This window comes from Podarcis erhardii (assembly GCF_964252035.2).
Source record: "Podarcis erhardii genome assembly, chromosome: 2".
NCBI lineage: Eukaryota > Metazoa > Chordata > Lepidosauria > Squamata > Lacertidae > Podarcis > Podarcis erhardii.
The window spans coordinates 27,985,407-28,009,269 of NC_138498.1; the positions used below are offsets into that span (position 1 = coordinate 27,985,407).

At 45.6% G+C, this 23,863-nt stretch overlaps 1 protein-coding gene across 9 annotated transcripts in view; it reads right to left on the minus strand.

Moving 5' to 3' along the window:
• SDK2 (sidekick cell adhesion molecule 2) overlaps positions 1 to 23,863 on the minus strand; it is a 338,404-nt gene that overhangs the window by 258,271 nt on the left and 56,270 nt on the right. Inside the window, exon 1 of one of the 9 annotated variants that reach the window (XM_081849480.1) lies at positions 247 to 308. The exons of the other annotated variants lie outside the window; for them this stretch is intronic. The gene's annotated coding sequence lies outside the window, so the exon portion shown is untranslated. Of the gene's footprint in view, positions 1 to 246; positions 309 to 23,863 lie in introns of those variants that run through there. 9 annotated transcript variants of the gene reach the window in all.

The window sequence follows — 23,863 nt, forward strand, 5'->3', positions numbered from 1 at the left end:
GGTTAAGCAAGGGGGTGAATTCAGGCCTCTTTGGTGTTCATCTATCTAGGGCTGGATGCAGGGCCGGCCCAAGACATTTTGACACCTGAGGCAGACCACAAAATGGCGTCCCTCCCCTCCAGGGAAGGAGGAGTGAGAGAAGCTGTACACCAGGAACAAGGATGGGACAAAGATCTACAGTGGGATCAAGGGAGAGAGAGTGAAGTTCTACCTCAGGAACAAGGCGGGAATCCAATTCGACCTTACCTGACTGTTGAAGCGAGAATCGAAAATGGATGCAAGGGGGGGGGGAGACCTGCGTTTAATCATGCCAGGCAGGTGCACAGCTCAAGAGACTCCAGAGGGCACCCCACTTCAAACTGGGGGGGGGGTCAATCTATGCAGCCAAAGGTCAGGAAACAACAGTCCAGGGTCAGCCCAAGTACTGAAGTCCAGCAGTCAAGATACAGTCCAGAATCAAACCCGAAGCACAGGCCCATATAAGTCCAGGAACATCCAAGCTGAGGCCCATCAACCTGGGCAGCTGAACAGACACAGGCACCTCCACTCTGCTTCCCTTTTGTACTTGGCCTGCTGATTGAAGCCTCTGGGCTTGATGAGGCAGGTGACCCTCACCTGTTCTGAGTCAACTCCAGCTGAGGAATCACATACAGTGGTACCTCTGGTTGCGAACGGGATCCGTTCCGGAGGCCCGTTCGCACCATGAAAAGAGTGCAACCCGCAGCGGTGCATCTGCGCATGCGTGGGTTGCGATTTGCCGCTTCTGCGCATGATGTCATTTTGTGCGTCTGCGCATGCAGCGAAACCCAGAAGTAACCCTTTCCGGTACTTCCGGGTTGCTGCAGGACGTAACCTAAAAGAACATAACATGAAGCGGACGTAACATGAGGTACAGTATGACTGTATCTCTTCCCAGAGCTAGTGAGCCCCACATGGCCAGCTAGGGAGCTGGGCGGTGGGCCCTTGCTTGTCTCAGCCTCCTAGAGCGTCACTCCCGCAGCTCCCTACGCCTCAGAGCCCATCCATGGAGACAGGGGCCCCTCTGGCTCTAGTCCTGCTGCTCTGGTTCCCACCCCTCACCATCCTATATCATCCTGTGACTACTGCCTTTCCCCGTCCCCTGCTCCACCCCTTGCCAGGATCGTCTTCCCGTCATCCTGCCAATTCATAACAACAAATGCACCAGCAGCAGACTTCTGGGGCTGTTAGCACAGTGCCGTCCAACTTCACCATGCTCCACCACCGCCACTGGGACCCACACCTTTTTCTACATTCTTGTCTCCCCCCCCCTTCCTCACAACCCCCCCACCCCCCACCCCCACCCCTCTCTCTCTCTCTCTCTCCCCTTCTTTGCTGTTGAGATAGCAGCAGCAGCAGCAGTGCTGGTGGTTTCTCTGCCACCTCTGGCACCTGAGCTCTGAGAAAGGGCCAAAGGCATCCTTTTGCCAGGAGAATACCTGGGACATCAATGATTTGCCACTGTGACTTAAGCTTTAAAGAAGAAAGAAGGAAACCTTTAAAAGTCTTTGTAGTGAAGGCATTTTCCTAGCTGCTTTGCCCAGATTGCAGACCCTCCAAGTATCCCTATTTTCCAAGCATAGTCCTGGATTTACAGAAGACATCCTTGTTTCTGATTTGATGAATGTTTGATGTGTTGTTGTTGCTGTTGCTGTTGTTGTTGTTGTTGTTGTTGTTGTTGTTGTTGTTGTTGTTGTTAGCTGCCCAGGGTCTCCTTTGACTGGACTTAACCGTCCAGGGGTCCTTTACCTTTTTTTACCTGCATATACGTATATACCTCCTAAGCTTCATGCGGATTATCTTCGAATATCTCTGGAGGTCTTTTTTGTTTTGTTTTATAAATATTAAATCAGCTTCATGACTTTTTGTGTGTGTGTGGCTAGAGAGTCCAGAACTTCTAAATGTACATGTATACACACAGGAACAACAGAAGCAACAAAGCTAATCAATCATTGTTCCACTGCTGCTCTGCTGCCAGGTAAACTTGGCCTACACAGTCCTAAAATTATGATAAGAAGGGAAGTTTATAGATCCTTTGTTTCCACAGCCAGTGAAAGGATGTACAGTTAATGATCCTAGATCAGGGGTAGGCAACCTAAGGCCCAGGGGCTGGATGCGGCCCAATCGCCTTCTAAATTGCTAGTGTTGAAGTAAGCTTTGACTGCCAGTCCAGTTGGAGTCTGCATATGAAATGGGATGGGATGCCATGTTGTCCTTAAGCTAAGGCAGCAAATTGTCTTGAGCCAACCCCAGCATTTTTAAAAAGAGTCACAAACTTTCAGCCTTTCCCCCACCAACATATTTAAATACAAACATACCAAAAGAACAGGAGGGTAATGTTCCTAGTTTCAGTCCTTTCACCGCCTGCTCATTCAGCCCCTAACAGTGCTGCCCACACCCACAAACACCTAACTAAACCTTCATGCGCATACATACCCATGTGCTGAAAGAGCAAGAAGAGTTTCGATTCCTTAGATCGTATTATTCCAGTTTTGCCACTCTCTTCAGAGCTACCTACCTTCTCTGAGCCACAACAGTTATTTCACTAACTTTTGGCAGCTAGAACTCCAAACCAAGGATTAAGACAAGGCTCCTCAGTAAAGACTTCCTAGTAATTTTGAAATGAGCCCGGTTTATGAGATTTACACACTGCATTGAAGATTTATTCCCATTAATAACATCTTTTCACATCTGATCCAGCTGTTTGAAATCATACCAACCTCAGCTTGATTAAATCCTACTTGAAGTCACCTTTTTAAAAAATATAAAACCCGCATGTAATTATTTATTAAGTATGTAGCTTGTGTCTGATTAGTGTGCAGTGACATCTGAACTATTCAAAATGTCAACAGCGCTTAATAGCGCCTACCAATCAAACCCTATGCTCTGCATCGTGCGGCGCCAATCACCCAATCACATGCAAGCAAGCAAGCAAGCAAGCAGGTAACAAATGAAGATGCACGTACAAGTAATGAAGCTGTGTCCGAAACAAAAAAAGTAGCTGCTTCACAAGCCACACTTTTAAAATGAACAAGTGAGAAACAACATTTCAAGTTGAAATTTCAGAAAGCACTGAAACTTAGGAACATGCACCTTCCATGCTCGTTCACCAACATCGTTCGGTGAGGGAAAGACTTATCAACAACATTCCTTTGAAACCATTCATTCACTCTCCCACTGCAAGACTGATTCTGTAGCTAAGGTTTGGATCGTCATACCTTGAACTACCATCAGGTAAAGGGAAGCTGCTGACAGCTGCTTTCTGGGCCTTTGCAGCCAAGAGCAAAAGGGGTCATTTGCCAGAGAGAAACACAGCTGCATGGATGGATGAGCATGGCTCATCTTCTTCTTCTTGCTTGACACAGGAAGTTGTGCCTCTTCCACCTTTCCTTGGAAAACAAAACTACAGAGCACGTACCAGCTCTTAGTCTGAAGAGGGCTGGCTTCCTTGTAGCTTCCCCCCGTAGATAGGTGTACATGAGAAGTTCCCAAGGGGACAGCAGGCCACAGCCTGATGCTTCATCTTCATTTGCCGCTTGTCAGCTCGTGTGGTCTTTTCTCAGCCACCCCCGCCAACGCTCTGTGCTCTCCCCCCCCCCACCCCCCAGCATGCCGCCAATGTTATAAATCCACATTTTCAGCACAAACCCACTTGTCAGGCCACATCAGTGCACACGGATGACGGGGACTGGCCTGTTCCTCAGCACGACCAGACGTCCTTCCTAATCAATCAGTCCCAACAGCAGCTAGGTGGAAGCGAAACAAGAGGACAAGGCGACTGGGGTTGGGAGGTGGGAGGAGGAAGAGGGAGAGTCACTTTGTCATCACAGTCACTGCAGAAAACAAGGGGTTAGCAGGTTGGATTGCAGCACCTCTCAAAACTCACAGTGTTCAAGTTTGGTGTGCCTGGTCTTTTCTGAACACACACACACAGGCACCATGGAGTGATGAACAGTGGAGTGGTACAATCAAACACAAAGGCAGACAACTGGGGAGATGGATGGACTAAATTCTCTATTTTTATTTGTCCAGGTTAAATCTGGGTCCTTCCGTACCCAGGAGATTTAAGGTGTGCACACCCATTTAGAAAAACATTGACATTGGAACAACCTCTCACTATGATGTATCATACCAAACACAAAGGTCTTGTGGGGCGGGGGGGGGGGTAGAAACAGCACTCTGAAAATCACATTAGGACTGTCCTTCAAAATAGGATGGAGTGCAAGCAATCACGATCTTGCAAATACTTGTCAGACCCTACGATCGTGCCAGGCAGCACCTCACAAGAAGTTGCTTTATACAGAGTCAGACCATCTAGCTCAGTATTATTCCTTGTACTGACTGACAGCAGCTCTCCAGGGTTTCAGACGCAAGTCCTACCCCCCAAAGTCCACAACAAAACATTTCAGGTGGTGATTCCCATAAGAGCTTGTTAAAGGTATTCCTGCAAGGATTGGAGAGCCATAGGAACCAGAACTGCAGGGGTCTCATGCTCAGCTGCACATGGAGGAAATCAAGACAGTTGAGACCCAAGCAGCCACTAAACACCTCTCAGAGTATGGGAGCATACTGGAGCAAAGGTACAGCTTCCCTGCAGAGTAGTGGTATATCACTGAGCAAAACCACTTTTCCTCTTTTGAATTAGATAATTCACTCTAATAAACAGGATGGCACATTTGAGAACGAGACAGTTATTTGAGGTTGTTCTTACAAGACTGACCATCCCAGTGTGGTGTAGTGGTTAAGAGCAGTAGACTCGTAATCTGGTGAACCGGGTTCGCTTCCCCACTCCTCCACATGCAGCTGCTGGGCGACCTTGGGCTAGTCACACTTCTCTGAAGTATCTCAGCCCCACTCACCTCACAGAGTGCTTGTTGTGGGGGAGGAAGGGAAACAAGAATGTTAGTCGCTTTGAGACTCCTTAGGGTAGTGATAAAGTGGGATATCAAATCCAAACTCCTCCTCCTCCTCTTCTTCTTCTTCCCTTCCCTTTTTGGGAAACAGGGTATAATTTCACTGAACCTTTCACTTCCTATTGGACAGAATGCTTAATCTCAGTGCCCAGATGCCCCCTTTTCCTCTTCTCGTAATCATAATAAAACAAATAATCATCATAGGAGTTCTGTATACTGGATAACACCATTCCAAACTTATTTGTTTCCAGTTAATAGTTCTCTTGGAGCAAATGAAATGACAGAGTGGAAGCCAAACTGGGAGAAGCAAGGGACACTAGTGGGCAGTGGATGATGGAGAATGATCCTTGGAGGAGTCTCAGCACAGTGCAGACTTTCTGAATTCAAGTATTCCCCACTCCCACCCTCTGTAGCCATGAAAAGGAGATTATAAGAAACACATAGCATGGGCTGCCAAAAAGGAGTGGCCCCTTTGCTGGTGGTAAGGTGTGTTGAAGAACTGGTGCCCAGTGGGGTAGTTGAATGAGACACTCCATGGATCAGCCCCACCAGAACAAAAATCCTTGAAAGGCTGGCACTAAAAAGCAACGTAGAGGCTTTGGGTCCATTAGAGGACAAAATACCAAAACAAACTCTGGGTACTGAAATCAGTACCTAATACATATAATACATTGACTCATGGTACTGTGCATTGAGGTTGCCAAAGACCCCATCATACCCTGAGGTCCAGCGCCAAGGGCCTTCTGGCGGTTCCCTCACTGCGAGAAGCCAAATTACAGGGAACCAGGCAAAGGGCCTTCTCAGTAGTGGCACCTGCCCTGTGGACCGCCCTCCCTCCAGATGTCAAAGAGGACAACAACTACCAGACTTTTAGAAGACATCTGAAGCTTGTAATGTTTGATGCATTACTGTATTTTAATATTTTGTTGGAAGCTGCCCAGAGTGGCTGAGGAAGCCCAGCCAGGTGGGTGGGGGGCCGAGGTATAAATAAATAAATAGTAATTATTATTATTATTATTATTATTATTATTATTATTATTATTCCTCTCGGGACTATGAATTTGGAGTCACAAAAACAGCAGGACACACAATCTAGGGCGATGAGATGCAGGGGTGATAGCCAAAAGGTCTGGACACTACCCAGATGTTGGCTTGCACAGAGAGATAGGCGTGGGGAACTCAATGTTACATGCCCAAGCTATTGTCTCATGCAGCTGGGGACTCTTAAGAACAAAAGAGGCAAGACGAGCAAATTGTGCTCATTTTCATGACACATTTTGAATTTCATTACAGGGTTTATTTTGTTGGAAAGGTGTATATGTGTGTATTATTTCTGTATCAGGGGATACAGAAAGGGCTGAACTCCTCAATGCCTTCTTTGCCTCAGTCTTCTCCGATAAAGAAAACAATGCCCGACCTGAAGAATTTGGAGCAAATGATTCAGCAGAGGAAACACAGCCCAGAATAACTAAGGAGATAGTACAAGAATACTTGGCTAGTTTAGATGTATTCAAGTCTCCAGGGCCAGATGAACTGCATCCAAGAGTATTAAAAGAACTGGCAGATGTGATCTCAGAACCACTGGCACTCATCTTTGAGAATTCCTGGAGAACAGGCGAAGTCCCGGCAGACTGGAGGAGGGCAAATGTTGTCCCTATTTTCAAAAAGGGGAAAAGAGAGGACCCAAATAATTACCGCCCAGTCAGTCTGACATCAATACCAGGGAAGATTCTGGAGCAGATCATTAAGCAAACAGTCTGTGAGCACCTAGAAAGGAATGCTGTGATCACCAATATTCAGCATGGATTTCTGAAAAATAAGTCATGTCAGACTAACCTGATCTCGTTTTTTGACAGAATTACAAGCCTGGTAGATGAAGGGAACGCAGTGGATGTAGCCTACCTTGATTTCAGCAAGGCATTTGACAAGGTGCCCCATGATATTCTTGTAAAGAAGCTGGTAAAATGCGGTCTTGACTATGCTACCACTCAGTGGATTTGTAACTGGCTGACTGACCGAACCCAAAGGGTGCTCATCAATGGTTCCTCTTCATCCTGGAGAAGAGTGACTAGTGGGGTGCCACAGGGTTCTGTCTTGGGCCCGGTCTTATTCAACATCTTTATCAACGACTTGGATGATGGACTCAAGGGCATCCTGATCAAATTTGCAGATGACACCAAACTGGGAGGGGTGGCTAACACCCCAGAGGACAGGATCACACTTCAAAATGACCTTGACAGATTAGAGAACTGGGCCAAAACAAACAAGATGAATTTTAATAGGGAGAAATGTAAAGTATTGCACTTGGGCAAAAAAAATGAGAGGGACAAATACAAGATGGGTGACACCTGGCTTGAGAGCAGTACATGTGAAAAGGATCTAGGAGTCTTGGTTGACCACAAACTTGACATGAGCCAACAGTGTGACGCGGCAGCTAAAAAAGCCAATGCAATTCTGGGCTGCATCAATAGGAGTATAGCATCTAGATCAAGGGAAGTAATAGTGCCACTGTATTCTGCTCTGGTCAGACCTCACCTGGAGTACTGTGTCCAGTTCTGGGCACCACAGTTCAAGAAGGACACTGACAAACTGGAACGTGTCCAGAGGAGGGCAACCAAAATGGTCAAAGGCCTGGAAACGATGCCTTATGAGGAACGGCTAAGGGAGCTGGGCATGTTTAGCCTGGAGAAGAGGAGGTTAAGGGGTGATATGATAGCCATGTTCAAATATATAAAAGGATGTCACATAGAGGAAGGAGAAAGGTTGTTTTCTGCTGCTCCAGAGAAGCGGACACGGAGCAATGGATCCAAACTACAAGAAAGAAGATTCCACCTAAACATTAGGAAGAACTTCCTCACAGTGAGAGCTGTTCGACAGTGGAATTTGCTGCCAAGGAGTGTGGTGGAGTCTCCTTCTTTGGAGGTCTTTAAGCAGAGGCTTGACGACCATATGTCAGGAGTACTCTGATGGCGTTTCCTGCTTGGCAGGGGGTTGGACTCGATGGCCCTTGTGGTCTCTTCCAACTCTATGATTCTATGATTCTATGATTCTATATGCTAATTTGGTTATATGATGCCCTCTGCCATGCCTGCTCAAGGAAGGCCTGATTCCATTTGGGATGCATGGCAACTCTAAATGAGCATGGCCAAGGGAACTCACTATTTCTTACCTGGCGTAATAAGCAACAACATTTGCGCTCCCGGCTCTGTGTGAAGGGTATTGAACCAGCCCCCCTGCCAACTGCTGGACTTACTCTCATTTTTAGAAAGACAAGCAACAAGGCTGCTGTTTGTGTGTTCACAGCTCCGTGGGGCAGACGTGTTTTATGGCGGACACCTCCTTTCACCTACCCTGCGGTCAAACCTGTAACAAGGAGAGGTGGTGGTGCTGGCGGTGGGTGGGGAAGAGTCCTAGGAAGAGAATCACAATTTGCTGCCTGGAGACATAAACAGGCCGTGCTCTCCAAAGCAGAAGAACTGCAAAGTTGGATTTTAAAATTCACCTGGCTGATACAAGGAGAGAAAGCCAGCTGCTGCAAGAATATGGCAGAGAGCTCTGGGAGCTCTCCTCACACCCAGACTGTTGGAATTAATGAGCTCAGAGGGTAGCGAGGGGGGCGGAGGTGTGGGTTGGCCAGTTGATTGGTGCAACCCACGTGCGGAGCCTAACCTTGATTCTCCATGTGCGCGGATCTGTTTCAGGGAGTGTTTTTGAATGCCCTAGAGCTGCCCCTCCCCACTTGCTGAGCCAGGAGCTACACATTCACAGCTCAGGTTAGCGGGTCGGTGGCGAATGCACCTGCCAGAAGATGATGGTTTAAAAATAGCACCCTTTACCTGTTGTCATCTCGGATATTCAGTGAGCTAATAAGGCACCTTGGGGGCGACTGGGAGAGAGGGGAGGATGGAGCAGAAGAACCGATGGATCATGAAAGTTTAAAACAGCAGGTTTGCTAGAGGCCTCTCCCGCATGGCCCCAGGTGCGGCAAAGTCTATTTCCACATATTTAAAAGGCACAATCAGATGGCTACAAGGAGTTTACACTCAGGGCTGTGAACCCACTCAGGTCTGACCAGTTCAACAGAAGCAAAAATAACAACACCTTCACATTTTCTCTTCCTGTTCCTACCCATACCGGTGTGTCTGTATCTCCCCCCACCAAATCACATCGAAAGAGAAGGTACGGCACCTCTGCTGTGAGAGCCCAGGAGCCCAGGTGGAATGTCTCCTCTCCCAAGCAGGATGTCAGCAATCCCCACCACCACCGAACGCAGAAATGAAAGAAGTAATGGAACGAGAGTGGAAATATCTTACTGCCTGACTCTGCCAATAAATAATAGATTTATAATTGCCGCTGGGTTTCAGGGGGTGGGAGGGATAATGGGAAAGTGAGCTCCAGGAGGTTACAGTCTAGTGGGCTGAATTATGGGAAGGACTTGACAAACTCAGAGAAGAGGTAGCATCATCAGCTGCCTGGCATCGTTCCCTGTGTCACAAACACAGTGTCTTAAGATAAAGCAGCAAGTTACTTGGCTTACTCACGGGCCGATTTCTGCTATCTCCTTACATTCTCCCCGGGAGGATTTATTTGGAAAGAAGATAGCAGGCAGCTGCCCTCTGCCCCAAATCAGCTCTTGTACCAGGTGCAATGTTGACAACAACTGGCAAGCGAGCTGAACTCGCCCCCTTCAAAAGGATTCATCGGACTCCCTGCCCTGCTTCATGGTTTTGTTTTTTTCCTCGTTAAGACACTCGCTCTCCCCCATTTATAAGAAGCAACTGGGTTATGGAAGAAAAAAGAGCAAGTGGAGAAAGCAAATAGGGAGGCGTAGTTCTCCTTTTTTTCATAATGTAAGAACCTGGGGTCACCAGCTGAAATTGACTGGCGAAAAGATGAAAGTCAAAAGGATGCACACATTCTGCGTTAGTTGCACTAGTTTGAATTGCAATGACTGCCAGCTGAGATGGCTTTAAAGGGTGGTGAGACAAATTCATGAAGGATAAGGCTATCCATGTCTACTTGTCATGATGGAGATATATTACATCTAGGATCAGAGACACCTCTGAATACCACACACTGGGGAACATGTGCAGGAGAGGACTATTACCTTATGTCCTGTTGGTGAGTTTTCCACAGGCATCTGGTTGTTAGCCTGGGAAAGGGATGCTGGAGTAGATGGAATTTGGGCTTGTTCCAGCAGAACTGTTCACGTGTTCCTAGGGCTCAGAGGGAGGAAAACTCTACAAAGTGAGTTTGAGCCCCAGAGCGATCCCGCACTGTTGCAACAGACTCCAGAGAACATGCTCACTTCAAGCAGGGCATCTAACTAAATTTGAGGTGATGCCCAGCTGTCTGGTGGGCTACACTTGGCTTGGCAGGTATTTATTTCCCATGCAAAGTAAAAACAAAGTGAGCACCTCAGCTCTATGCAGGAAGTGCCATCAGCCAAGCCAATAACAGCAATAAGCAGGAGATAGCCTACAATGTAAACACTCATCTTGGAGTCCTTTGTAATAGCACAGAGGGTGGTATCCAGCTGAACAGATTCAATAATGCAGGGATTTCTGCTTGTGCAATAGAACTTCCTTGCCTCTGTCCATGTGCTCCTATTCCCCCATGCGCTCTGGCTTCCATCACGGTGTCCCGTTGCGCGAGAAGCAGTCTAGTCATGCTGGCCACATAACACGGAAAGCTGTCTGTGGACAAACGCCGGCTCCCTCATCCTGAAAAGTGAGATAAGCGAGGCACCCCATAGTCGCCTTTTACTGGACTTAATCATCCAGTCCTTCACCTTACCTTTACCCCAAATCTGCTCTGGATGGTTAGGGGAACCCCAGAACAGATTTAGAGGGCATGTAAGGAGAGGAGGAGAAGTTCTATTGTGCAAGTAGAAATCCTTAAACTAGTCTATTCCACTGTCACAATAGCTCTTACCATTAGAAAGTTTTCCCCAAATGCTTAGTAGGAATCTCCTTTCTTTTAATTTGAATTCATTGATTTGGGTTGTACCCTCCAGAGCAGCAGAAAACAAGCATGTTCTATCTTGCATGTGACAGCCCTTCGTAAATTTGAAGGTGGCAATCATATCACCTCTCGGTCTTCTCTTCTTCAGGGTAGACATACCCGGCTCCCTCCAGAAGAGAACATAAGAAAAGACCCTCTGGATCAGGCCAAGGGTTCCCCTGAGCAACATCCTGTTCTCACAGTGGCCAACCAGAAGCCCACGAGAAATCAGTGCTCTCCCCACCTATGATGCCCTGGGACTGGTATTCAGAGGCACACTGCCTCTGTCACTGGACTCAGAAGATAGCCATAAATGGTGCAGTTTTAGGGAAGCTGCTGGCCCCTGCTGCATGGCAGAGCCATAGAGAGAGTGCCAAAGATACACTGAGAATAGAAGGCATATGATTCCCCGACTCCCACACAAGATTATGACACACGCTGTTGATAAAACACAAAAATACTCTGCACACCTAAATGCAGCCACAGGAAACGCTCAGAGGAAATGCAGACAACACAGACTCATGCTGCCACATAAAATATCCACAACACAGGGAAGGGAGGAAGCGGCTATTCAAAAGACACACAAGCTAGGCAATTAACACTGTCTTGCAACCATATTCCAGCATCCTCTAATGAATGCCCTTTGCTACCTATTAGTAGCCTGGCCAGTCAAAATGTGTTCAGAAACTTTGCTCCCTTGCAGGCCTTGTTTAATCCTTGACCTCTTTCCATGCACGCTCGCACGCACACCGACACCTCACTCAATTAATCAATAACATTGTCCTAACTAGCAGCCCTGGACACCTTCTTCCTTAAACTGCTTAAAAGATTATAAATTCCCTCAGACAGACCAGACACAGATACTTATGGCTCCTCGGTCTCTGGGCCGCTCTTAGGTCTCTTGTGACTCACTCCAATGAGTGACTCAATGTCAGTAACGCTCCAGCAGATAGAGAGAAAGAGACAGAAGGGAGACAGCTTTCAGGAGCAGTTCCAACAGCAAGGAAGGACCCCGAGGGGAAGGAATTGCACTTTAGGTGGTGACTTGCAAGGTAAGAAGAGAGACCAAGGTGAGATCCAGGTGCACACAAACAGGTGAGGTCTGCAGAAGCCAAAAAGGCAGCTGCTGCATTTCCAAATGCTGCCTAGTCAGTAGCGGATTTCTAAAAAAAGAGAAGTCCTGGACTCCAGCATAAGTCAATAAGACATATGGCTTTGACATGCCCCCCCGACCCCAAATACCGTATTTTTCGCCCCATAGGACGCACTTTTCCCCCTCCAAAAATGAAGGGGAAATCTGTGTGCATCCTATGGGGCGAATACAGGCTTTCGCTGAAGCTTGGAGAGCGAGAGGGGTCGGTGCGCACCGACCCCTCTCGCTCTCCAGGCTTCAGGAAGCTATCAGCAAGCCTGGGGAGCCCGCGGGAGTTCCGGAGCCCGGAGCCCGGGCACTGAAGCAGAGCGCCCCGTGCTTCAGGCAGATATCCACAGCCTAGGGAGCCCGGCGGGAGTTGCCGCGAGCTCGCAAGGCTTGCGGATAGCAGCCTGTTCTGGGGGCTGGGGTCGGGGGAAGCTCGGGCTTCCCCCCCCGCCAAAGGAGGTGCGTCCTATGGGCCAGTGCGTCCTATAGGGCGAAAAATACAGTATATGGGTTGCAGTGAATGGCTCTGATCACTCCAGTACTGAGGCAGGTACTGCTTCTACACCTGGGATGAAGAATCTGTGGTCCTCCAGATATTCCTGGAGTCTAACTCCCACCAGCCACAGCCAGCATGGCTAATAGTCAGGGGAGATGGGAGATTTACTCCAACAGCACTGGAAGAGCCACAGGCTCCCCATCACTGCTAAATACAGTGGTACCTCGGGTTAAGTACTTAATTCGTTCCAGAGGTCCGTTCTTAAGCTGAAACTGTTCTTAACCTGAGGTACCACTTTAGCTAATGGGGCCTCCTGCTGCCGCCGTGCCGCCACTGTGCAATTTCTGTTCTCATCCTGAAGCAAAGTTCTTAACCCAAGGTACTATTTCTGGGTTAGCGGAGTCTGTAACCTGAAGCGTATGTAACCTGAAGCGTATGTAATCCGAGGTACCACTGTAGTCTCAACTACTCTCTCATAGCCATTATTCCTATTCCAGAAGTGAGTCTCAAAACAGCCCTTATAACTAGTCCTCCATGCCTGAAACAGAGCACATAATCTCATACATTCCAAACATTTCTCTGATGAAAACAGGGACGTCCTATTTCCTAATAATAATAATAATAATAATAATAATAATAATAATATTTATACCCCACTGATCGGACTGGGTTGCCCCAGCCGCTCTGAGCGGCTTCCAACACATATAGAAACATAACAAAACATGAAACATTTAAAACCTTCTGAAGATGTCTTCTGAAGGTTGTATAGTTACTTATCTCCTTGGCTCAGTGGGTCACATGTCTCCACACCTTCCAACATTTCTCTGATGAAAATAGGGCCGACCTAAGGAAAAGTGGGACATTCCGGGATCAAATCAGAAACCAGGATGGCTTCTGTAAATCCGGGACTGTGCCTGACTAATTGGGACACTTGGAGGGTCTGCAATCTTGCCTTGTGATATCTAGCTTGAAGTCTCCTTACTCTTCCTCCTTTTCCTTCTCCTTTTTTTTTTTAAACATGTCTTGCTTTACTGTAGTGTAGAGTAAAACAGGGGACAAAAACGAGAGCAAACAGGAAGTAGACTGGGAAGAGAAGTGAAGAAGCTGCTATATAACTGAGTCAGGTCATTTGTTCATCCAGTACAGTATTGTTGACCATGTCTGGTCTCCAGCGTTTCATTCTGGAGATGGTGGGGACTGAATTGAGGATCTGTAAAGTAGATGATAGGGGACGCGGGTTGCACCGTGGGTTAAACCACAGAGCCTAGGGCTTGACGATCAGAAGGGCGGTGGTTCAAATCCCCGTGACGGGGTGAGCTCCCATTGCTCGGTCCCTACTCCTGCCAACCTAGCAGTTCAAAAGCATGTCAAAGTGCTAGTAGATAAATAGGAACCACTCTGGCAGGAAGGTAAACAGTGTTTCCGTGCACTGGTTCGCGGCTTAGTCATACTAGCCACATGATCCGGAAGCTGTACGCTGGCTCCCTCGGCCAATAAAGCGAGATAAGCGCCACAACCCCAGAGTCGTCTGCGACTGGACCTAACAGTCAGGGATACCTTTGCCTTTAAAGTAGATGATCTACGACTTCTGGGTTAGCGCCATCGCTGAATGGTGGATTCCCTCCGAGCTCCGGAGGGAATCGGCTCAGCAGGGGTTGGGTCCTGCCGCGGCGGCGACGCGGGGACCCTAAAAAACCACAGGCGCGGAAGCCTGTGAACCTGGTGACTCGGCGGGCACCATTTGCGCCCCCCTGACCTGCAAGGAGCCTTTTTAAAGGCTGCGGAACAGGGGATGGGGAGCGGCGTGGTGCTGAGAGTCCTCTGCTTCTCCTGCTGAGTGAAGCCGCATGCCATGGATGGAGAGCGCTGACTTTTTCCTGAGAACATTCGGATTAAAAGTAACAACCTGTGAGTAATACGGAAATTGGACTTATAAAAGAAAGAATTTTTCTGAATTTGGCACGATCGGGGAAGACGCAAAGAGGAAGTCCGTCTCCCCTACCTTGTAAACAATCTGAAGCAAGGACTAAATAATTAAGGTTGAGTGAATATCTCCTTTTTATTGGATAAAACTATCAATTACACGGATTGACAGTATAAGTAATTGTGCTGGAGGATAAGAGCTAACTTTGAGAGCCAAAGTGCCCCCCCCCCGACCCGGGAGCGATCCGCGAGAGGAGCCTGTTGAGGAGACATAGAAGACTTTGACAGCTGTCAAAATTAGCTGTCAAAGTGGGGAAAAATGGAGAACTTTGTTTCTGATGTTCTTGCTGGTTACATTAGCTACAATATAGTGATAAATTGTTGAAAATAAAGAAGAATTGAAACAAGTTAACTGGACTTTTGGGCTGGAAGTGTAAGGAATACTCAATAACCAGAATCCCTCTAGAGGGGGTTCAGGGACATTACAAGAATGGAAATAGGTCGAAAAATAATAGCTGATCTGGACGAGGTTGCTTTTCTCGTGAGAAAACTGGTAGAGCAGAGTCATGTTTTGTCTACAGCCCAAGCAGCTGAACAAGAAAAGAAACTTGAGAAACTTGAGGAAGTGGAGAAAGAGATATTTGTTGAACAGGAGTACCAGGAAGGAGGGGCTGAAATGCTGCAGAAGGCAAAGGAGAGCCGGAGGCCTGTCAAGATGGATATAAAAGAAAAAAAGGACTGGATGATGAAAATTTGGTTTGAACTGAAGGAGGAGGAATGGAAAGATCTCCCTTTGTGGAGATCTGAAGATTTTGGGACATTTGGACCTAAAAGGATTAAGAAACAAATTTTGAGCTCCACCTTTAAATTTAGAGGCCCAGCCGGATGGAACATGGACAATTTTGGGACAGAGCCCTTCCGAGATTTGGTGGTTAATACAAAGGACTATCAAAAAAACCAGCAGAAAGGAACTGAGAGAGAATTAAGAGCCTCTGACGTGAGGAATCCAGGCTGATAGTAGATGGACTAATGGACAATGGTTTGGGGATTGAAACCGGGAAAGGGAGGGTGTGGTTTGGGAACTCGAAGGGTGTACAAATATATTCTGATCCTTTCTAATGTTTCTTTTTTTTTTGTATTGCTATTAGTATAAAAATGGGGAATTCGTGTAAGGGAAACTGGGTCGACCTTAGAAAAAGTCTTTAAGTATAATGATCAATGCATATAAGTTAAAATTTGATACATAAATTGAATTAAGTATAATAACAAACTAGGGTTAAAAACTAAGGATAAGAACTTGTTGAACAAATATTTGGACACGGGATACAAGAAGGGGAGGTGAGCAACATCATGTTTGCTGACTGGGAAAAGTTATGGACCACAGGTTTGAGATTTACGGCATGTAATGCCTTGAAAGAAAACATTATGAAAATGATATACAGGTGGTACATGACTCCAGTCAAGCTTGCAAAGATATACCATGTGTCTGATAATAAATGTTGGAAGTGTAAAGAAGCTGAAGGAACATTCTTCCACCTCTGGTGGACTTGCCCTAGAGTGAAGGCTTTCTGGGAAATGATATATAATGAGCTGAAAAAGGTATTTAAGTATACCTTCCCTAAGAAACCAGAGGCCTTTCTTTTAGGCATTGTCGGCCAGAGTGTGCAAAAGAAGGATCGAACTTTTTTTATGTATGCCACAACAGCAGCAAGGATACTCATCGCCAAATGCTGGAAAACTCAAGATTTGCCCACACTGGAAGAATGGCAGATGCAAGTGATGGACTATATGGAACTGGCGGAGATGACTGGCAGAATCCGAGACCTGGGAGAAGAACTGGTGGAGGAGGACTGGAAGAAATTTAAGGACTATTTACAAAAACATTGTAAATTGTATGAATGTTAAGAAAGATGTAAGATTAGTAATAACATGGCTCCAATAAATTAGTTATAAGGAATATAAATCTAAATGCAATTGAAAGAAAAGACAAATTTTGGATAAATAGTATGTTAAAATTAAGTTTTTAAAAGAGTGATTTAAATTCTAAAATTTGAGATTTAACACTGGAAAATTACATTATAGGAATTGAAACAAGTTAATAATTTGCTAGCAAAATCTATGAGTTTAGAATGCAGGAACAAGAGATGTGAGGAAGTCCAAAGATGAGAATGAAATGTGGATATTGGAAAATGCTATGTTATTATGTATGTCTTTTATTGCTTAAACAAAATTTTAATAAATATCATTATAAAACAAAAAAAGAAGGGGAGGTGAGGGGAAGTCGTAGAAAGAAGTTATCGAAAATAAGGATTGTAAATGTTGAATGCTTTTTTCTTTTTCTTTTTTTAAACTCTGTTTTATCTCTTTTGTTTTTTGGTTTTCTTTTTTGGTATAATTTTGTATTATTTGAAACTCCAATAAATATCATTTAAAAAAAAAAAAAAGTAGATGATCTACAACAGTGGCCAGCAAACTTTTTCAGCAGGGGGCCGGTCCACTGTCCCTCAGAACTTGTGGGGGGCCAGACTATATTTTGGAAAAAAAATATGAACGAATTCCTATGCCCCACAAATAACCCAGAGATGCATTTTAAATAAAAGCACACATTCTACTCATGTAAAAACATGCTGATTCCCAGACTGTCTGCGGGCTGGTTTTAGAAGGCGATTGGGCCGGATCCAGCCCTGGGGCCTTAGTTTGCCTACCCATGATCTACAACAGAGGTAACAGCCCTTCGTAAACTCCACTCACATGTAATTTATAAAAGTGTGTGTGTGTGTCTGTACCTACCTTTCCCACAATCTCAAATCAGCTAATTCTTGGCAAAATTATGTATTCCTTTCCAGAACATTAAGGGCTCATCTGCAGGTCAACTTGCCCTGCTGCTTTCTCCCGGGGAAACCTGTTGTTTACCACTGGATCAGAGGAAACCTCAGTCGGATTTTCTCCATATTGACATTTGCTCCAATTTAGCACTACACAGTGGGTTTTCCGGGGCAAATTGAAACTGTTTGGACCTGTGATTAGAAAGCACTGGACAAACAGAAAACCACTTAGCTGCACTTTCTAGTGGAAGTGGACGAACCCTCAGGCTTGAATTTTGTAGGATCAGCCACCTTTCAGCATGAAATCAGACTTAACAGTCTTGTCACCTGAAATCATCTCCGCTATGTTAATTTGTCTGGGTACCTACTCATATAAATACAAAGTGTGATACACAGGTCAAGCCCCTATCAGGCATTATTATGAACGAGTGTAGCAGGGAGAGAGGGACTGTGCATTCCTAGCTTCCATGTGCTCATAACAAAGTCTATTTTTTGTGTGTTGCAAAACATACACCGCACCAATGTTCCGTGTCTGATGCACAGAGGAATTATGGGAAACGCAGGTGCAATGTGGTGGTCAGAATGCGGTGGGGATAGTATGAAAGATCAGAGAAATTTGAGTGAGAAGCATTGCCCAATGGATGACCTTGGATCAGCCACTTTAAGCTTAAGTCTGGGGTCTTGCTCCACAGGCTGAGCAGGAGGGCTGGCTTCTTACCATATTCTGAAAGAAGTGATGGAACACACATTAAAGTTCATCTTCAGAGAGGGGTGGGGTAGTATGGTAAAGGCAATTAAGCCCAGGGTCTAAAACTACCTAACTGCTCGCTCTCAAGAGAGGTGGTGAGATATCTGGCAGGCTATTCAGTCTGCAGCTAAAAGGATAGGATAGTGGTGACCCTGATCTACTCAGCTCTGTAAAAGGTTTGGACGTATAGGGTCAGGAAGCGTGAGTGTACATGTCTTTGCATTCCTCGTTTCATCCCAAGCCATCCCTAAAGCAGGGGATTCCCACTCGTCTCCACCGCACACTTGCTGAAATTTTGAACTGAAAACAGCCCAGTTGTCATTTTCACATTAGCTTGTTTTATAGCTAAAAATGATTTCTGCCTGGCTGCCAAATTACAAGAAAATGTTGCTTCATGCTGAGCGAATCCATTCTGACATGTAAATCAAAGGCATATTTTTCTCCCAGAAAGAAACCACAGAAGGGCTTCCATCTCCTCTTCTTATTCAGACTCCGTATCCCCATATTTATGCCCTTATGTTTAAAAATAATAGAAGTCGGGCCTCCTAATAGCCTGGGGGAGAATCAAAATGTCCTGATGAACAGAAGGTCAAATGAAAGACGGTGGTGAAATGCGCAGAGGGAAGCCTTGACATTTGCCAGTTACCTGATTGCCAGTGGTGAGCACCCCTTGTCCTCAGATAACCAAGACGGACAGACCTGGAAACACAACACACCTCCATGCGAGCTGCACATCTGCCTCTTGGTCTCTTATCTTAAAGGACCATTGCCTTTTAAGGTAGAATGGGCACAGGGAAAACGGCTTAGGAAACTCACATAGCGCAGTGGAATAGGAACATAGGAGATTGCCTTATATGGAATCACATCACTGGTCCATCTAACTCAGTATCATCTTCCCTGAGTAGCAGTGGTCCTCTAGGGTTTCAGACAGGGGTCTCTCCAAGCTCTACCTGGAGATGCTGAGGACTGAACCTGCACATAAAGCAAATGTTCTACCACTGAGCCATAGCCATGGTATAACCTCCAACATTTCTCTGACAAAAGTAGGGACGCCCTATTTCATTACTAATATTAATATTAGCTTTATACAGTGGTACCTTGGTTCTCAAACGTAATCGTTCTGGAAGTCTGTTTGAAAACCAAAGCATTCCAAAACCAAGGCGCACTTTCCCATAGAAAGTAATGCAAAATGGATTAATCTGCTCCAGACTTTTAAAAACAACCCCTAAAACAGCAATTTAACATGAATTTTACTATCTAACCAGACCATTGATCCATAAAATGAAAGCAATAATCAATGTACTGCAGTCGCACAATCAATCAGTCAGTAGCCAAACTGGGTTCCACACAGTCACAGAAACAAAACAAAAAAGCTGCAAAAACAAAAATGCCAAATGATTAGCAAAAACAGACAGAGCTCAGCGTGGCACTCAAAATGGAAGTGTGGCACTAAAATTGGAAGTGTAACACTCAAAACGGAGCACGTTCAGCTTTCGAAAAAAGTTCACAAACCGGAACACTTACTTCAAGGTTTGAGGTGTTTGGGTTCCAAGTTGTTTGAGTACCAAGGCGTTTGAGAACCAAGGTACCACTGTACCTTGTCCATCTGACTGGGTTGCCCCAGCCCCTCTGGGGGGCTTCCAACATACGTATATCGAAAGATAACAAAACATTAAACATTTTAAAACTTCCCTGTACAGGGCTGCCTTCAGATGTCATCTAAAGGTTGTCTAGTTACTTATCTCCTTAGCTTTGTGGGCCAGATAACTCCATAGCCTCCAACATTTCTCTGATAAAAATAAGGGTGTCCAGGACATTCCAGGATCAAATCAGAAAGCAGGATGGTTTCTGTAAATCCGGGACTGTCCCTGAAAAATAGCAACACTTGGAAGAGTCTGCCATGGCTCTTCCCCATTTTAAAATTTGTTGCATGTACAGCTCTCTTCGTCCAATAATAGGAATGACAGCGGCCACAGAGGAAGGGCAAGATAACAAGCTTTTAAATTTTATTATTACTAGACACACAACACAATGGTCCAAAGTAAGCAATGCTGGCAGAGCTGGTGGCTCTGGCAGGATACCAGAGCAGGAAATGGTCAACCCTTTCCTTAATCCATATTAACATGGCTAATATGGGACTGAATAATATTTCAGCTAAACTGAATTTAGAGGGACCTGGCTATATCATTCCTTGCTGCTCAAGTGTGCTCTATGGCCTATGCAAAAATTGCAACGCAGCATCTCGCATGAAAAGGTGCAACCCATTGCATTTTCTGGCTTTGTTTCTCTTGTAACGGTAGCTATTGCAATTTCAGCATGGTTTAGAACAATGAAGGTTCACTTCTGGTTCACAGGGAAAGAAGGGAGTACTGCTGAACTGCATGTAAGATGAGATGGTTAATGGTTGGATCTGGTATCCATATCTTAACAGTAGATGGGAAACATTAAACGGAATAGCTCATCATATGCACGGAAAATAGAAGAAGGGGAAATTAGAGTAAACATTATGCTGGTCTGTGCTTATTACTTGACATTGAAAATTTAAATAAAAGTACATTCATTTCCATGCTTACTTGGAAGCAATCCACTCCCGTGCTTACCAGATTCTCTGATTCTATTTATCTGCTTCAGAGCAGCTGCCCTTTGCATTGACTGGGACTCTGCAGGTCTAACTGCCACATAAGCAGCCTGCCCATTACTCAATGCTAGACTAGATGTAATAAGGGAATTCTATGTCTGAAACTCCCGCCACTCCAAGAATAAGCTGTGGACGTTGGGTAAGGGCTGTGTCATGGGGAGGTGGGGGGGCGTACTTTAAGCCAGTGTGGTGTAGTGGTGTGGTTAAGAGCAGTAGACTCGTAATCTGGGGAACCGGGTTCGCATCTCCGCTCCTCCACATGCAGCTGCTCGGTGACCTTGGGCCAGTCACACTTCTCTGAAGTCTCTCAGCCTCACTCACCTCACAAAGTGTTTGTTGTGGGGGAGGAAGGGAAAGGAGAATGTTAACCGCTTTGCGACTCCTTAGGGTAGTGATAAAGCAGGATATCAAATCCAAACTCCTCCTCCTCCTCCTCTTCCTCCTCCTCCTCCTCCTCCTCTTCTTCTTCTCACAGGCCATAATTTCCCATTGCAAATTGTCCTCTGCCCAGCCATGGAGGAGAAAGCCCACATTGCACCTTAAACAAGCTGCGTGTGTTACCTGGCTGTTCACGTCGCCAGCTGATGCACCGATGCAAAGCACTCACGCAAACTCTTGTTACTGCAACCCAGAAATTGATTCTTTACACTTGGTTTCCCAGCCAGTAATCATAGCTTGCCCAGTTTGGGGACTCATAGCAAACTATGGTTGCTGCAAACCAGGAAAGGGACGAGGGAGTCAAAGCACCAGAGGAGAAGACAGAGAGCACCAACTTTCAGCATACTTCTGACCTCGGAAACATGCTTTAGAGAGGATTAGGAACACGGTGCCTGATTAAAACTGAACCAATGTTTAACAGCTAAGTGTACATGCCGAATCCCAAGTAAAAGGTTAGAAATAAAAGATTTCAACCCCAGTTGTGAAGACTGGCTGAATTCTACAACATGGGGCAGTCATTCTACAAACACATAGATTGCGGCCTCCTCTCTTTCCTCCACCAGGTGGTTAATCTCCAGAATGAGCGGCTTCTAAACAGTAGATTTTTGCCTTACTTTCTGCTCCCTAGCACCCAAAGACAGCTGAGTACAGAAAGCAGGAACCAAAACCTATAAAGTCTTCTGTGATATTGGTTTCATGTCCTCAAGGCTTCACTCTAGTTGGGACTAATAAGTGTATCATCAAATCAATAAAATACTTGTTTGACCATAAACTATTGCAGCAACAAGGAGCCAGTTCCCTGCAGTTCTGTTGTGGTTTGGTTGCAACAGAGACTTTCAAAATAATGAAAGTCAAATAATGGAGAGACACAAAGGCTTCCTATTCGAGCTTTATTTCACTCTCTGCTTCCTTTGTTCCTGCTGACATGTGAGGTGTGTGCAAGATTGCAAATGGTAATTGTTATAGAGGAAGGGCCACACTATAGCTACGCACAGACTGCAAACTATGGGATATGATACCAAGGGGTCCAATTGCCCGGATGATAAGGTGTTGGTAAATGTGCTGCTATGTGAATGATGCCAAAGCTGTAAGTTTGGCAATACGATTCAGATTGTTAGTGCTGATCTTTAAAGCCCTAAACGGCCTCAGCCCAGAATACCCGAAAGAGTGTCTCCACCCTCATCACTCAGTCTGGACACTGAGGTCCGCCTTCAAAGGCCTTCTGGCAGTTCCCTCACTGCGAGAAGCGAAGTTACAGGGAACCAGGCAGAGAGGGCCTTCCCGGCAGTGGCACCCTCCTTGTGGAATGCCCTCCCATCAGATGTCAAGGAGATAAAGAACTACACAACTTTTAGAAGATATCTGAAAGCAGCCCTGTTTCAAGAAGTTTTTAATATTTAATGTTTTACTATGTTTTTATATGTGCTGTGAGCAGTCCAGAGTGGGGAGACTCGGCCAGATGGGCAGGATGTAAATATGATGATGATGATGATGATGGTGATGATGACTGTCAATCTACCAATAATTTGCTTTCACTGAAGTGCTAGTCACTGGTTGTCTGACTACATCTTGTAGCTTTAGATGTAGTTTTCCTACATCTTGCAATAGTTTTTTGCTAGAAATGACAAAGGAAGAGTAAACCTGTAGGACTGCAATATGGAAGTAAAACCTTACATCCAAGCAAACAAGTTCAGCGTTGAACTACACAGCAATTTCCACAGAGTAGGCTGCCCACAGAAATGCAGTCAATCTCACTTAGACAATGTTTCACACAGCTCAGAAGGGGATTAGGCTCACCCATTTTCACGTCATCTAAAAATAGTACCTCTTTGCCACATATTTAACCACATGAAGAGAAAGAAACACATTGCTCTGCCACAGGAGAATTGCTGGGGGGGGGATTCCAAACCATTTCCCAGCTTTTAGTAGACAGGAGACTTCCCCAAATCAGTCACCCTTTTCCTTTAGATGTAGCACAGCATAGCAGCATCTGAAACAGATATAGGTCTAATACACACACACACACACACACACAACTGTATCTCCTGTTTCAAGCGTCTTCTTTAGGACTAGGTATAAACAGGTTAGTTAAGCAGGCATTCAAAGAAAAGCACAGGTGAAACTGAATGTTTATGCAGCTTTAAGACTACAAAAAGCCATAATGGAGTGTGACAGTCAATATTCAAGCATGCATTAAAATGACACTGCAAAACATGATCCTGCCACACGTGTGTCTAACAGTGGTTGCAATTCGGAGTGCACTGAGCATCTTAGGGTTCACCCAGACTTATGCTTGTCCCCACTGAGCTGTTTTCCCCTTGCCCCCCTGCTTTCCCAGGGACCAAACCTGAACTGCCATTTGCTCCGATTGAGCACTAAAGAGTGGCTTTCCCCAGGGGAAAGGAGCATGACAACATGACAAGTGTGGCTAAGCCTCTAGTCTAGCCTCTTAAACAATATCAGGGTTTCCCCTCCCCCATGAATAAATGAGTGGTTTCCAAATAGTCTACTGAGGGCATCAAAACAACAAAATGGGTGTTCGATATTCTAACCTGACTGTTTTGCTCTTATGACAGATCTTAGGTAGGTTTTGGTGTGTTAACGCACAAAATTGCACTCAAAGGTATTATTACACGGGTCTGGTAAATACGCAGACGTGTATGTTGAGTTAACTTGCATTGTTTAAATTTAATGCAGTATTTGAGGTTTCACAGATTTTC